This window comes from Elaeis guineensis, chromosome 7, assembly GCF_000442705.2.
Source record: "Elaeis guineensis isolate ETL-2024a chromosome 7, EG11, whole genome shotgun sequence".
Classification (NCBI taxonomy): Eukaryota; Viridiplantae; Streptophyta; class Magnoliopsida; order Arecales; family Arecaceae; genus Elaeis; species Elaeis guineensis.
This window is the reverse complement of record NC_025999.2, coordinates 88,872,143-88,887,923: the sequence shown is the minus strand read 5'-3', so window position 1 is coordinate 88,887,923 and position 15,781 is coordinate 88,872,143.

Genomic DNA, 15,781 nt, shown 5'->3' with positions numbered 1-15,781 from the left:
AGCTACACATGAAAATTCTTTTTTTCATACAAATCAAATAAATAAAAATTTAAAATAAACATTACCACTTCAGATAACGTCGAACAAAATAAGAATTAAAAAATATAAAATATAACAAAATAAATTTTTAATAATAATAAAATATAATAGATAAAATATTATTTTTTAAAAAGTTCAATATTCTTTAAATTAAGAAAAATAATTAACTAAAAATGAACAACCAACCATCATGGCATCTAACTTTTCATATGCTTAATCTTTCTCATAAATGAAGCGATTACGTGAAAGAAAGGAAGGGATGGAGATATATGAAGAATTGTATGTTGTTTGTGTGTGTATTAAGTAGGGGTGGTAATCGGGTCGGGTCAGGTTAATCTAAATTATTAATCTAAATCCGACCTATTTATTAAATAAGTCAAAAATTCAAATCTAAATCCGATCTATTTATTAAACAGATAATTCGATCCGATCTATTTAATCTGTTTATTAAATAAGTCAAATTAGGTTAAACAGGTTAAATAGGTTAAACGGATTAAATAGGTTAAATGGATCGGGTTAAATGAGTCAAAAATAAATTAAACAGGTTTTAAACAGATTAAACAGATCTTAAATAGGTTAAACAGGTTAAATAGATCGTGTTAAATGAGTCAGAAATAGGTTAAACAGGTTAAATGGGTTATACCCTTTCCACTATACCCTCTCCATCCACTCCTTCAACTCTGCCCTCACCGTCCTCCTCTCCTCCCTACAACCCCCCATCTCCCTCGCCTTCCCCTTCATCTCCTCTTCCTTTCCTCACTACCTTTCCTATTGTATATATATTTTCTAAAATAATAAAAATAGTTTTCAATGGTTAAATTTTTTTAAAAAGTTATATTTTATAAGAAGTCCTAATAATATGAAGTTGTTAGATGGATGTCTGGCTAGGACATCACCTCCCAAAACCTTTTCAGTACCACATGATGCAGCAGGAAGAAAGAAGAAACAAAACAAAACAATCAAAATATGCAGATCAGCCACAAAAAGGCTCGCCTCCACGGAGTATGCAAACTTCACTATGAAAAAAAAAATTTACAAAAGGAGATCTCATCCTCAACCCTCGAACACCCAATTTCACTCTCACTAGAAGTTTTCCTCACAAAAGCTCTACCTCTTGGAAAACCCCCTGAACCCCTGAAGTGCCTGGCGTTTGTTGTCCAGGAGCCCTGCTCCTCTCTCTCTCAGCGGCCTCACGCCTCTCTCTTTCTCTTCTCGAGTTCCGTGCGGCATCCTCAGCAAAAATCGAATCACCCATGTTTCCCTCTGTGCCTCACAGGCCCTTTTAAAGGGCTTAAACCCGATTAGATTAGGTTTAAGACTCCTTAATCAACTCATATAAAGATATGGACTGTTGGATCGAGAACCAGATCAACCCACGTCCTTCGATCACGCTCTGGTCCACAGAATAATATCGTAGACCATGAGAAACACATAGGAAATGCCCACGCAGTCCACAGGCCTAGCCGTGGACCATCCGATCTATGGTAGACCGAGGTACAGGCCCAGGCAGGGCACCTGGGACTGGGCCGCGCCCGCGTGCAGGCCCGCGCACGGGTTGGGCCGCGCGCTAGCCTGGGTCGCGCGTCCCGCGCATTGGCCCCGCCTGGGCCGCATGCCGCTGCCGCTCCACCGACCTGCCGCCAGCCACCGACGGTCCTTCATCGCCTCGGATCTCGTGCCAACTTCAAAAGCTCGTATCTCCTCCATCTGAGCTCTGTTTAGGGTGATCTTAATCTCGTTGGACTTCATTTTTCATCGTGAACCTCGCTGTAGGCTCAATGTGGACTGAATCTCGAAGCATCGAATCCTAACAATCTTCACCTCGACTCGATATTCGATCTTCTCCAAACTCTGAGAGCTTCTGAATCTCCTCGCCTCCATGCCCTGGGACAATCGCCTGCTGATCATGGATGGGCAAACATGGGAGTCAAGCTAGGCTGCTCGATCTCATCTTCATCATATGCTGTGCTCCTCCTGACCTGAGACCTGCTCGGGGCATCATCCTGCGGTAATAGGAATCTCACCTTGCGACGTCGCCTCTCATCCTCCCGAGTCTCCTGTCTTATACCCGATCCACCTTCTGGAGCTCCACCTCGCTCTGAGCTCCACCTGGCTCCCGAAGCTCCACCTCGCACTGGGCTCTCCGTCAGGTAATAATGTCCTCTGCTCCCTTTCTTCCCCTCCAGTACAATCCTATCGCCGTATAGCACCCTCAGGATTCCTCCACCAGCTACCGTCCTGTAGCCTCTCAAATCCAGTCTGCTAAGTGAGATAAGATTCCGCCTAAAATTGAGTATGTATCGGACCTCCCCCAATCTTCTCACTGCACCATCATGTATCCTCCAGTTGATCATCTCAATATCTCTGATCGCATAACTCGATCCATCCAGCAGATATACAGTGCCTTCACTGTTCTCCAGGGAGTCAAACTGCTCCTCTCTGCAACATACATGATAGTGGCATGCAGAATCTAATATTCACTGTTGGAAAGAAGTAGATACCTCGTCAGATATCTCCAGAACATCTCCATCTGAATCGTTGTCGGCCGTCGCTACAGCAGCAATCGTCCGATTTTTGAGTTGAAGGCAATCTCTGGCCAAATACCCCAACTTCTCACACCGGTAACACCTGATTTTGCTCAAGTCCCTCTTAGACTTGGACCGCCCTCGTTGCGATCTCCTGTCGCTCCTTCTACCGCCTCCTGCTCCTCCAGAAGCCACCAAAGCTGAGCTACCGCCACCTGAGCTCAAAGCCAGGTTCTCCCTCCTGAGAACCTCATTCTGGAGTATCGCTGCGGTGACCTCGTCCATCTTGATAGTGCTCTTTCCCACTAGAAGAGCAGTCATCAAGGACTCGTACGAAGGGGGAAGCAACACCAGCAAAACCAATACCTTGGTCTTCTCCTCAACATTCTCGCCAACGCTGAGGAGGTCGGTGAGGATCTTCTGGAAGTGGCTTAGATGCTCCTGCACGCTCTATCTCTCAGTCATCCGCAGTTGGTAAAACTACCTCCAGAAAAAAAGAGTGTTAGTGAGAGACTTTGCTATGTACAACTCCTCGAACTTCGACCACAGCACCGTCAGAGAAATCTCACTCAGCATATGGATCACCACCTCATCCGTCAGATACATGTGGATGGTGCTCACTGCCTACATCTGTAGCCATTTCAATACCGCACCTCCATGATGGTCGGCTTCTCATCACACAAGAAAGCATCGATCAATCTCTGTTGGATGAGCACGTCCTTCACCCTTGTCTGCCACAAGGAGAAATTGCTCTTACCATCGAACTTGTTGATCTCCATCTTGATTGTTCCTGTCTTCTCCATCTTCAGTCTTGCTCACCACCGCTGCAATCTGTGTCCTTATACCAACTTGCTCTGATACCACTTGTTGGGTGGATGTCTGGCCAGGACACCACCTTTTAAGACCTTTTCAGTACCACGCGATGCAGCAGAAAGAAAGAAAAAATAAAACAAAATAATCAAAATATGTAGATCAGCCACAAAAGGGCTCGCCTCCATGGGGCATGCAAACTTCACTATGAAAAAAAAAAATTACAAGAGGAGATCTCACCCTCAACCCTCGTATACCCAATTTCTCTCTCACTAAAAGTTTTCCTCACAAAAGCTCTCCCTCTTGGAAGACTCCCTGAACCCCTAAAGTGCCTAGCATCCGCTATCCAGAAGCCCTGCTCCTCTCTCTCTCAACGGCCTCACGCCTCTCTCTTTCTCTTCTCGGGTTCCGTGCGGCATCCACAGCAAAAACCGAATCACCCATGTTTCCCTCTGTGCCTCACAGGCCCTTTTAAAGGGCTTAAACCTGAGTAGATTAGGTTTAAGACTCCTTAATCAACCCATATAAGGACTTGCACCATTAGATCGAGAACCAGATCAACCCATGCCCTTCGATCGCATTTCGGTTTACGGAATAGTGCCGTGGACCGCAAAAAATATGTGAGAAATGCCCACGCGGTCCACAAGCCCAGCCGTGGACCGCTCGGTCCACGATGGACCGGGGTACAGGCCCAGACAGGGTGCCTGGGCCTGGGCCGGCCCATGCGCAGTGGCTTGGGCCGCTCCCGCACGTGGGCCCGCGCGCCCGCCTGGGCCGCACACCCGGCTGGGCCGTGCGCCCGCTTGGGTCGCATGTCCCGCGCATTGGCCCCGCCTGGGCCACGCGCCGTCGCCGCTCCGCCGGCTCGCCGCCAGCTGCCGGCGGTCCTCCGCCGCCTCGGATCTCGTGCTGACTTTAAAAGCTCGTATTTCCTCCATCCGAGTTCTGTTTGGGGTGATCTTGATCTCATTGGACTCTGTTTTTCACCGCGAACCTCGCTGTGGATTCAATATGGGCTGAATCTCGAGGCGTCAAATCCTAACAAAAGTTTTAAAAAGTCTTAATATCTTGGAAAGTTTCTAGTCATTGGAGACTTCTAAATGTTAAATTACGGAGAGTTACATTGTTTCTCAATAAAAGATATATATATATATATAACGTTCGACTCCATGATATTATGTCATTCCATTTCTGAAAAGAAACTTATACAGCATTGAAACTCTGACAAATCTCTTAGGATTTGAGAAACTCAGACCAACATAACTTCCTTTTTTTGAGTTTCTATCTCTAACTATTCTGATAATTTTCCTTCTTCTTTGGGTATGGTTCATAAGAGAACAATTCTAGAGTGCAGCCCAATTTTTTCTTGGTTAGATATTGCATCTTAAGGTTAGTAATTTCATGTTGCCATCTAAATTAATAGTGGAGAAATAATTCTTCTTAAGATGGTTTTCTAGAAATGCCTTGCCTAATTTTTCTTTGACCACATTCTGAATTTTTTTGCTCATACCACATGCGCCCTTTAGCCTCCTCCGCATTCGCCGTCTTGGCGCTACTGATGGCCTCTGCACCCCCTCTCCCCCTTCGCCCTGATATCTACTCCTACTCCACCCTCATCGATGCCCTTGCCTGTGCTGGCTGTCTTGATGCCCTCGTCTTGCATGACAAAATGCAGCTCGATGAGGTCACCCCCTCCACTGTCACCTTCAACTCCCTACTTTATGCCTTCTATCGTGCGGGCGACCTCCTCCACACTGCCAAGCTCACCCTTTACATGCTCCTCAAGGATTGCCCCCCAACCCTTACCACCTACAACACCCTCATCCATGGCCTCTGTCTCCGTGGCCACTTTGATGATGCCATCGCCCTCCAAGATTACCACCACCACCACCATCTCCTCCTCCTCCTACATATAGCCCAACATGATTCTGTAAACTACCCTCTTCGACAGGCTCTGCCACCATATGGGTAGATGGAGGCCATGAAGAAGGGGCCAGAGTAAACCATCGAGGAGGTGCTAGAGTAAGATAATCGGTGATTTTTTTTCTCTCCCCCCTCTTTGCCTTTATATGTGTTAGAATTTGATGTCTCGGGATTCAGCCCACATTGAGCCCGCAGCGAGGTTCGCGATGAAAAATGGAGTCCAATTAGATCAAGATCACCTGAATCGGAGCTCGGATGGAGGAGATACGAGCTTTTGAAGTTGGCACGAGAATCGAGGCAGTGGAGGACCGCCGGCGACCGGCGGCGGACGGCAGCGGCGCGGCTGCAGGCGGCGGCGCCCGGGACGCGCGACCCAGGCCCGCGGCCCAGGCGGGCGCGCGGCCCAGGCGCGCGCAGGCGCGGCCCAAGCCCGCGCGCACGGGCCGGCCCAGGCCAGCGGCCTGCTGGCCCTCTTGCCCCGGTCCACCGTGGATCGGGCGGTCCACGGTGCGGCCTGTGGACCGCGTGGGCATTTTCCACGCGTTTCTCGCGGTCCATGGCACTATTCCATGGACCGGAGCGCGATCTAAGGGCCCAGGGGGCTCCCGGTCTTGATCCGACGGTCTGGGACGTTGATTTGGCTTGTTTAGGACTCTTAAACCTAATCTAATTAGGTTTTAAGCTCTGTTTAACCCTTTAAAAGGGCCTGAGACGAACAGAGAATGCAGTGGTTCATTTTCTCGCCGCCGTACGAACCCGAGAAGAGAGAGAGAGGCGAGAGCGCTGTGAGAGAGGAGCAGGAGGCTCCTGGACAGCGGTTGCCAGGCTCTTCAGGGGTTCAGGGGGGTCTTCAAGAGAGAGAGAGCTTTTGTGAGGGAAACTTTAGGTGAGAGAGAATTGGGTGTACAAGGGTTGAGGGTGAGGTCTCCTCTTGTAAAATTTTTTTTTCATAGTGAAGTTTGCATGCCCCGTGGAGGTGAGCCATTTTGGCTGATCCACGTATTTTGATTGTTTTTCTTTTGTTTTGTTTCTTCTTTCTTCCTGCTGCATCGCGTGGTACTGAAAGGATCTTGGGAGGTGGTGTCCTGGCCAGACATCCACCCAACAAGTGGTATCAGAGCAAAGCGGTACAAAGATGCAGATTGCAGTGGTGGTGAGCAAGACTGAAGATGGAGAAAACAGAAACAATCAAGATGGAGATCAACAAGTTCGATGGTAAGAGCAATTTCTCCTTGTGGCAGGCAAGGGTGAAGGACGTGCTCATCCAACAGGGGTTGATCGATGCTCTCTTGTGCGATGAGAAGCCGACCACCATGGAGGTGCGGGATTGGAAACGGCTACAGATGCAGGCGGTGAGTACCATCCGTATGTACCTGGCAGATGAGGTGGTGATCCATGTGCTGAGCGAGACTTCCCCAATGGTGCTGTGGTCGAAGCTCGAGGGGTTGTACATGGCGAAGTCTCTCACCAACACTCTTTTCCTCTGGAGGCAGTTTTACCAACTGCGGATGACTGAGGGACAGAGTGTGCAGGAGCATCTCAGCCACTTCCAGAAGATCCTCACCGACCTTCTCAGCGTTGGTGAGAACGTTGAGGAGAAGACCAGGGCGCTGGTTTTGCTGGCGTCGCTTCCCCCTTCGTATGAGTCCTTGGTGACTGCTCTTCTAGTGGGGAAGAGCACTATCAAGATGGACGAGGTCACCGTGGCGATACTCCAGAATGAGGTTCTCAGGAGGGAGAACCCAGCTTCGAGCTCAGATGGCAGTAGCTCAGCTTTGGTGGCTTCTGGAGGAGCAGGAGGTGGTAGACGGAGCGACAGGAGATCGCAACGAGGGCGATCTAAGTCCAGGAGGGACTTGAGCAAAATCAGGTGTTACCGATGTGAGGAGTTGGGGCATCTAGCCAGAGATTTCCCTCAACTGAAAAATCGGACGGTGGCTGCTGTAGCGACGGCCGGCAATGATTCAGATGGAGATGTCCTGGAGATATCTGATGAGGTATCTACTTCTTCCCAGCAGTGGATATTAGATTCTGCATGCCCCTATCATGTGTGTTGCAGAGAGGAGCAGTTTGACTCCCTGGAGAACAGTGAGAGTACTGTATATCTGTCGGATGGATCGAGCTGTGCGATCAGTGGCATTGGGACGGTCAGCTGGAGGACACATGACGGTGCAGTGAGGAGATTGGGGGAGGTCCGATACATACCCGATTTCAGACGAAATCTTATCTCACTTAGCAGACTGGATTCGAGAGGCTACAGGATGGTAGCTGGTGGAGGAATCCTGAGAGTGCTACGCGGAGATAGGATTGTGCTGAAGGGGAAGAAGGGGAGCAGAGGACATTATTACCTGGCAGGGAGCCCAGTGCGAGGTGGAGCTTCGAAAGCCAGGTGGAGCTCAGAGCGAGGTGGAGCTCTAGGAGGTGGATCGGGCACGAGACAGGAGACTCGGAAGGACGAGAGGCGACGTCGCAAGGTGAGATTCCTATTACCGCAAGATGATGCCCCGAGCAGGTCTCAGGTCAGGAGGAGCACAGCATACGATGGAGATGGGATCGAGCAGCCTGGCTCGACTCCCATGTTTTCCCATCCATGATCAGCAGGCGATTGCCCCAGGGCATGGGGGCGAGGAGATCCAGAAGCTCTCGGAGTTTGGAGGAGGTCGAATATCGAGTCGAGGTGGAGATTGTTAGGATTTGATGCCTCAAGATTCAGCCCACATTGAGCCCGCAGCGAGGTTCGCGGTGAAAAATGGAGTCCAACGAGATCAAGATCACCTGAATCGGAGCTCGAATGGAGGAGATACGAGCTTTTGAAGTCAGCACAAGAATCGAGGCGGCAGAGGACCGCCGGCGATCGGCGGCGGACGGCAGCGGCGCGGCCGCAGGCGGCGGCGCGCGAGACGCGTGACCCAGGCCCACTCGGGACGCGCAACGCAGGCTCGCGGCCCAGGCGGGCGCGCGGCCCAGGCGCGCGCAGGCGCGGCCCAGGCCCGCGCGCACGGGCCGGCCCAGGCCAGCGGCCTGCTAGCCCTCTTGCCCTGGTCCAACGTGGACCGGGCGATCCACGACGCGGCCTGTGGACCGCGTGGGCATTTCCCACGCGTTTCTCGCGGTCCACGGCACTATTTCGTGGATCGGAGCGCGATCTAAGGGCCCAGGGGGCTCCCGGTCTTGATCCGACGGTCTGGGATGCTGATTTGGCTTGTTTAGGACTCTTAAACCTAATCTAATTAGGTTTTAAGCTCTATTTAACCCTTTAAAAGGGCCTGAGACGAACAGAGAACGCAGTGGTTCGTTTTCTCACCGTCGTACGAACCCGAGAAGAGAGAGAGAGGCGATAGCGCTGTGAGAGAGGAGCAGGAGGCTCCTGGACAGCGGTCGCCAGGCTCTTCAGGGGTTCAGGGGGGTCTTCAAGAGAGAGAGAACTTTTGTGAGGGGAACTTCAGGTGAGAGAGAATTGGGTGTACAAGGGTTGAGGGTGAGGTCTCCTCTTGTAAAATTTTCTTTTCATAGTGAAGTTTGCATGCCCCGTGGAGGCGAGCCCTTTTGGCTGATCCACGTATTTTGATTGTTTTTCTTTTATTTTGTTTCTTCTTTCTTCCTGCTGCATCGCGTGGTACTGAAAGGATCTTGGGAGGTGGTGTCCTGGCCAGACATCCACCCAACAATATGTATTGATTTCTGGCTGAACTTGTCCAAAATGCTATGATGGACCTGATTCAACCAATATTTTTTCCACACAGACTCTAGTAGCATTTTGCCAGTTTAGTTGGATCTTGTAGACTGCCCCATGTTAGACCCAAGCCCGCTCATGTAATCATGGATCGATTTTCTCTTGCCTCAATTACCTCTTGGATGAATCGTCGTGCTCCCAGCCAAATCTTTGGCAGTGAAGCTCCCACCTCAGCATGGTGATGATGGTGATGGTCGGAGATAGGATGGAAGAAGAGGCAGTAGAGGATAGCGGCAAGAATGGTATGGGTGCAGGTGTGGAAGATGGAGGAGAACCTCCATAATAAAATAATCCAAAAATTAGATAACTCATCCATCTTTTATTTTTGATAAATAACCAGCACTCAACCCCCGCATTGCGGGGGTTTAATTGATACTAATAATAATAATTTTTATTTTAATAATATGAATGTTAATAAATCTAAAAATCAAGAATACTATAAGATAGATTTGTAGAATATATTTTTTAAGTATCAAAAATAAAATATAAATTATTTGACATAAAGAGAAAATTTTTATAAATTACTTCTTTGAATTTTATCTTGATAATTTTAATGTATGAATTTGTAGTATTAAAGCTTAGAAGTAAAAGAGAAGAAAACCTCTTATAGTAAGCACATAATTATGCCCTGGCATTATCACTCCGATGCATATTTTTCGAGTTGCAAAATATGGAGGCAATCATACAACACTTGAAGAAGTAAAAGCCCTCCTCATAAAAGCATCCCAAAAAAAAGAAAACTATCCAAGTGATCAACAAAAGGAGTGCCAGAGAAGAATTAAGGATGTATTACAAAATTAGGTGCAACATATAGTGCAAATTCAGAGGCTTGAAAAGAATTACATCACAATCTTCTTAATGGCAAACTAATAATAACATAAAGAAATCCACCCATCATATTAAGAATTATCATAATTAAGATCCACATATGGTAGTTAACTAAATTACATTGAAATAAAGATCAAAATTGAAGGTTATATATTGAGTTGTTACAACTCAGTTTGTGAGGCAGTTGGCTTTTGAGTCTTTAAGGATACTTCAATTTTAATTTTAATCAAAAAGAGAAGAAAAGTTACTTTATTTTATCTATAAAATATAGTTTAGCTCTGTAAACTTTTCGTATTAAATATGAATTAAAAAAGATAGTTATTGTACTCAATGCCTATGTTGTGAAATACTCATATTTATAGAATTATTATAAGGTTGTAAAGTAATCTTCGATAGAGTGCATTCCAGCCTCTAATCATGGTCTTGTCTTGGCAATCAGATTACAAAACACATCTATATGGCTATACTAAAAACTACCCAACTACAAAACCATTATAGGGCATCTTATGTTGAAGATAAATTTATAGAAAAGTTTGAAAGCTTAATTCTACCACTCTCACCAACGAGCAGAGGAGACTCAACGAGCGGACCTAGATAGAGATCGACGGGCTATTGGAGGTCTAGTGGGTTATACTTCACTTTTCGTATGACTCAGACTCTGTAGGGGTCTGATAAGTTAGCCCCACCTCGGAGTCACCGAAGTCTTCCTGAGGATCTTGTAAGTTAGCCCTCCAGAGATTTTCTAAGGATCTCCCTCCGCTTCTCGTGCAACTCAAGCTCTACAGAGATCTAATAAGTTAGCCCTGCCTCAAAATCGTCGAGGTCTTCTCAAGGGTCTGGTAAGTTAGCCCTCACGAGTGGCATTGTGTGTTTGCCGCGATCTTGTACCTATGGTATTTAGCACTTCTCATCTTCGCATGGGATGCAGCGTGTGCCAGCGGCGAGCTTGTGCCTACGGCATCTTGCACTCTCGAAGGCATTTTAAGGATCTGATTAATTATCCCTCTGGAGGTTTCCTAAGGCTCTCTCTCTGCTTCTCGTGCGACTCAGACTCTGCAGGAGTTTGGTAAGTTAGCCCCATCTCGAAGTCATTGAGACCTTCTTGAGGATCTGGTAAGTTAGTCCTCACAAGTAGCGTTGTGTGCTTGCGGCGGTCTTATGCTTATGACATCTGGCACTTCTCATCTTCATGTGAGATGCAGTATATGCCAGCGATGAGCTTCTACCTATGGTATCTTGCACTCTTGATAATGTTCTGAGGGTCTGATTAGTTATCTCTCTGGAGATTTTCTAAGGATCTCCCTCCGCTTCTTGTGCGACTGGAGCTCTATAGGAGTCTAATAAGTTAGCCTCGTCTTAGAGTCATCAAGATCTTCTCAAGGGTCTGGTAAGTTAGCCCTCACGAGTGACGTTGTGTGTCTGCAGCGATCTTGTACCTACGGTATCTAGCACTTCTCATCTTCATGCGAAATGCAGTGTGTGCCAACGGCGAGCTTGTGCCTACGGCATCTTGCACTCTCAATGATATTCTGAGGGTCTGATTAGTTATCCCTCAAAAAATTTTTTAAGGATCTCCCTCCGCTTCTCGTGCGACTCAAGCTCTGTAGAGGTCTGGTAAATTAGCCCTGCCTCGGAGTCGTCGAGGTTTTCTCGATGATCTGATAAGTTAGCCCTCACAAGTGGCGTTGTGTGTCTGTGGCAATCTTGTGCCTACGACATCTAGCACTTCTCATCTTCACATGAGATGCAATGTGTGCCAGTGGTGAGCTTGTGCCTCCGACATCTTGCACTCTCGACGACATTCTGAGGGTCTGATTACTTATTCCTTTGGAGGTTCTCTAAAGGTCTCCCTCTACTTATCACACGACTCAGGCTTTGCTGGGGTCTGATAAGTTAGCCCCATCTCGGAGTCATCAAGATCTTCTCGAGGGTCTGATAAGTTAAACCTTACGAATGGTATTGTGTACCTATGCTGATCTTGTGCCTTCGATTCTAGCACTTCTCGTCTTCGTGTGAGAGGCAGTGTGTGCTAGCGGTGAGCTTGTGTCTACGGCATCTTGCACTCTCGATGGCATTTTGAGGGTCTGATTAGTTATCCTTCGAAGATTTTCTAAGTATCTCCCTTCACTTTTCGCATGACTCGGACTCTACTGGGGTCTGATAAGTTAGCCCCACCTTGGAGTCGTTGAGGTCTTCTCGAGGGTCTGGTAAGTTAGCCCTTCGAAGGTTTTCTAAGGATCTCCTTCCACTTCTCATGCGACTCGAACTCTACTGGGGTCTAGTAAGTTAGCCCCATCTTGGAGTCGCTGAGGTCTTGAGTTGTGGATCTGCACACAAAAGATGAGAAAAATTACCAAACCAACTTTAACTGGGCCTTTTGAATTTTTAGTCAGATCATACTTTTGGAGTTAAATAGACTATTATCCATTTAAGCCAGTTTGCTTTTCTTTGGCTTGCTCAGATTTACCTTCTGGTGATGTTGACCCTTTGAGGTTAGTTTTTTGGAGATCGTTTCATAGGTCTCACCTCATCTTTGTAGCTTTAGCTTGATCTCCACTTCAATTTAAATACTTGAAGACCTGTTGTTCAAAAAGAATGACACAGAATAATGGATAAGATTCAAAAGCTTTCTACCATGAGAATTATGAGCACTATTTGGGAGCTTTTAAAGTTTTGCTGGACTCCCGTTGTTTGTCTCAGTTTAGGCTTATTTTTAGCCTGATTTTTATCTCAAATATGCATGCTTGGATCTTGAATTTACATATTTTATCTTAGATCTATATGCTTTTACCTTGAATTTGAAAAATTTATCTCAGATTTACATGCTTTTACCTTAAATTTGAAGGATTTACCTCAGATTTGAAGGTTTTTATCTCAAATTTGAAAGATTTACCTCAAATTTGAAGGCTTTTACTTTGGATTTGATGGATTTATCTCAGATTTGAAGGTTTTTATTTTGGATTTGACCTTAGATGGCCATGTTCCACCATCTCCATGCATTCCTAGGCTTCATTTTTGACTTAAAATGTTGTGGGTCCATGTCTGGCATATGCTCCACTACTTTCTCCTACAGATTATCCACCTGGGTTATAATAAATGAACATAGCATACCTTGGGGCCCCTTATGGGTGGCCACGGCACAATCGTAGGCCAGACCTCGACTGTAGGTGATTTTCATGCCAAGGCATGTGAGCGAAGGGTGTCACACACAAATAACTTTGGATCTACCACCCCCCAAGCCTCAGATCCAACCAGTTTTATCTCGAAGGAACCTTTTATGGCCTTGAATATTTTGGATGACAAGACCCTCGGAGCTCGACAGGGCCCACAGGAGGAGTGGTCGAAAAATTCAAACGGAGGTTGGGAGCTCAGACGGGGCAAGAGGCTTGGACAGAGGGAGTCAGAGCTCGGATGGAGGCTAGGAAGCACAATTCGAGCTTGTAGATGGCCAACGTGAGCCCGGATGGAGGTGTGGGAGCTTGGATGGTGGTTGGGAAGCAAAAATCCAAGCTTGCAGATTGCCAACGAGTATGAGAGGATGCACTAGTAGGAAGAGCAGAACAGGAAAGCTCACCTCAAAATTCATCTGAGGTCGGGAGCTCAGACGCTCGGAGAAAGCTTATAGCAGTGCAAGCTCAGAGGAAGAAGCTCAGAGTGATGCGAGCTCGGAGGAGGAGCACTTGCAGCCGGCTCAATGGGGACCAGGGTGGTGTTGAAGACAGCACCGACAAAGAGGTTGTAGATGTCGCTACTGAAGATGGTGCGCAGATTGGCCTTCATCAATGAGAACGAAACGGAAGAGAAAGAGGTGGAGCTTCACCATGCGGTGGCCTTGCTGCTACTGGTGGTACTGGCTGCCCTCAGAAAGCCAAGCTAATCAACAAGCATTTCCATTGGGCTCGCTTCTTCGCACGACAGTCGAAATTTGGCCTAGAACATCAGCATCTCTACCAATAGGAAGGCTACCCATGCCGTCGAGCTAAGGACATGGGGAAAGGGGAGGACCTCAGGGTTGCTCGCAGGTGAGTTTCCTGATGCTGTCAGAGGTGAAGCACATAGTCAGGGAGGCTTCAGAGCCTCCAGGCCTAGCTTCGATGTCGAGAGGAGCTGCACACTGCATACGCATGTGTGGAAGGTTTCGGGCCCATCTAGCTGGCTGCTGGACCCTAAGGCAACTTTGATGAGCTAATCTCCTCTCTGAACTTTGAAGAGGCACCTGCGGCTCTAGTTGAGGTGGTGGCTATAGACCGTAGAATACCATCGAGAGTATAAGATGTCGTAGGCACAAGCTCGCCACTGACACACACTGCATCTCATGCAAAGATGAGAAGTGCTAGATGCTGTAGAACAAGATCGCCACAAGCACACAATGCCACTCGTGAGGGCTAACTTATCAGACTTCAAGAAGACTTCAATGACTCTGAGGTGGGGCTAACTTATCAGACCCTGCAGAGTCCAGTTGTACGAGAAGCGAAGGGTGACCCTTAGGGAACCTCCGGAGGGATAACTAATCAAATCCCAAAATGCCATCGAGAGTACAAAATATCGCAGGCACAAGCTCGCGCTGGCACACACTGCATCTCACATGAAGACGAGAAGTACTAGATGCCGTAGGTATAAGATCGCCGTAGGCATACAACGTCACTCATGAGGGCTAACTTACCAGATCCTTGAGAAGACCTCAACGACTCTAGGTAGGGCTAACTTACCAGACCCCTGCAGAGCTCGAGTCGCACAGAAGAGGAGGGAGATCCTTAAGAAACCTTCGAAGAATAACTAATCAGACCTTTAGAATATCGCTGAGAGTGCAAGATGTCAGAGGCACAAGCTCATCGCTGGCACATACTGCATCTCACGTGAAGACAAGAAGTGCTAGATGTCATAGGCAAAGATCACCGCAGGCACACAATGCCACTCATGAGGGCTAACTTATCGAGATAGGGCTAACTTATCAGATCTCTGTAGAGCATGAGTCGCACGAGAAGTGGAGAAAGATCCTTAGGAAACCTCCAGAGGGATAACTAATTAGACCCTTAGAATACTACCGAGAGCGCAAGATGTCGTAGGCACAAGCTCGCCATTAGGCACACTGTACACCACACAAAGATGAGAAGTACTAGATGTCGTAGGTACAAGATCATCGCAGACACATAGCGTACTCGTGAGGGCTAACTTACCAGATCTTCGAGAAGACTTGACGACTTCAAGATGGGGTTAACTTACCAGACCCTTACAGAGCTCGAGTCGCATGAGAAGTGGAGAGAGATCCTTAAGAAATCTCCAAAGGGCTAACTTACAAGACCCTCGAGAAGACCTCGATAACTCTGAGATGGGGCTAACTTACCAGACCCCTACAGAGCTCAAGTCGTACGAGAAGTGAAGGATAACCCATGGGACCTCTGATAGCCCATCGATCTCTATCCAGACCCACTCGTTGAGTCTCTTTGGAGTCGATCTCTTTCTGAGGACAACCCATGGGACCTCCAGAAGCCCGTCGATCTCTATCCGGATCCGTCGAGCTTCTTCCTCTGAGTCGTTCATCAAATATTCCTCTGAATCCATCAAGCTTCTTCTTTCGAGTAGTCCGTCACCTTCATCTGGATCAAATCTTTAGGACAAATAAAGGCTAACCAAAAAGACCCTCAACTCAACTAACAACGGCCCTTTATTGGCCCTAGCTCCAAATAGCCTATGATCGACTCAAAATTCAGGATCATTTTCTCAACTGCTTCTATCTTCCGTATTAATACCTTAATGGGATGCGTGAATGGACATCTCTAGATCTGAGGCATCATGTCAATGGTATTCCATTCGTCTAATTCTTAGACTCAGGAGTAGTGAGGCATGTTACGATGGTATCATGGATGCCTCAGATTTACAAATCTATGAGCTATAACTATGTTGTAAAAGGCATGCTGTGAAG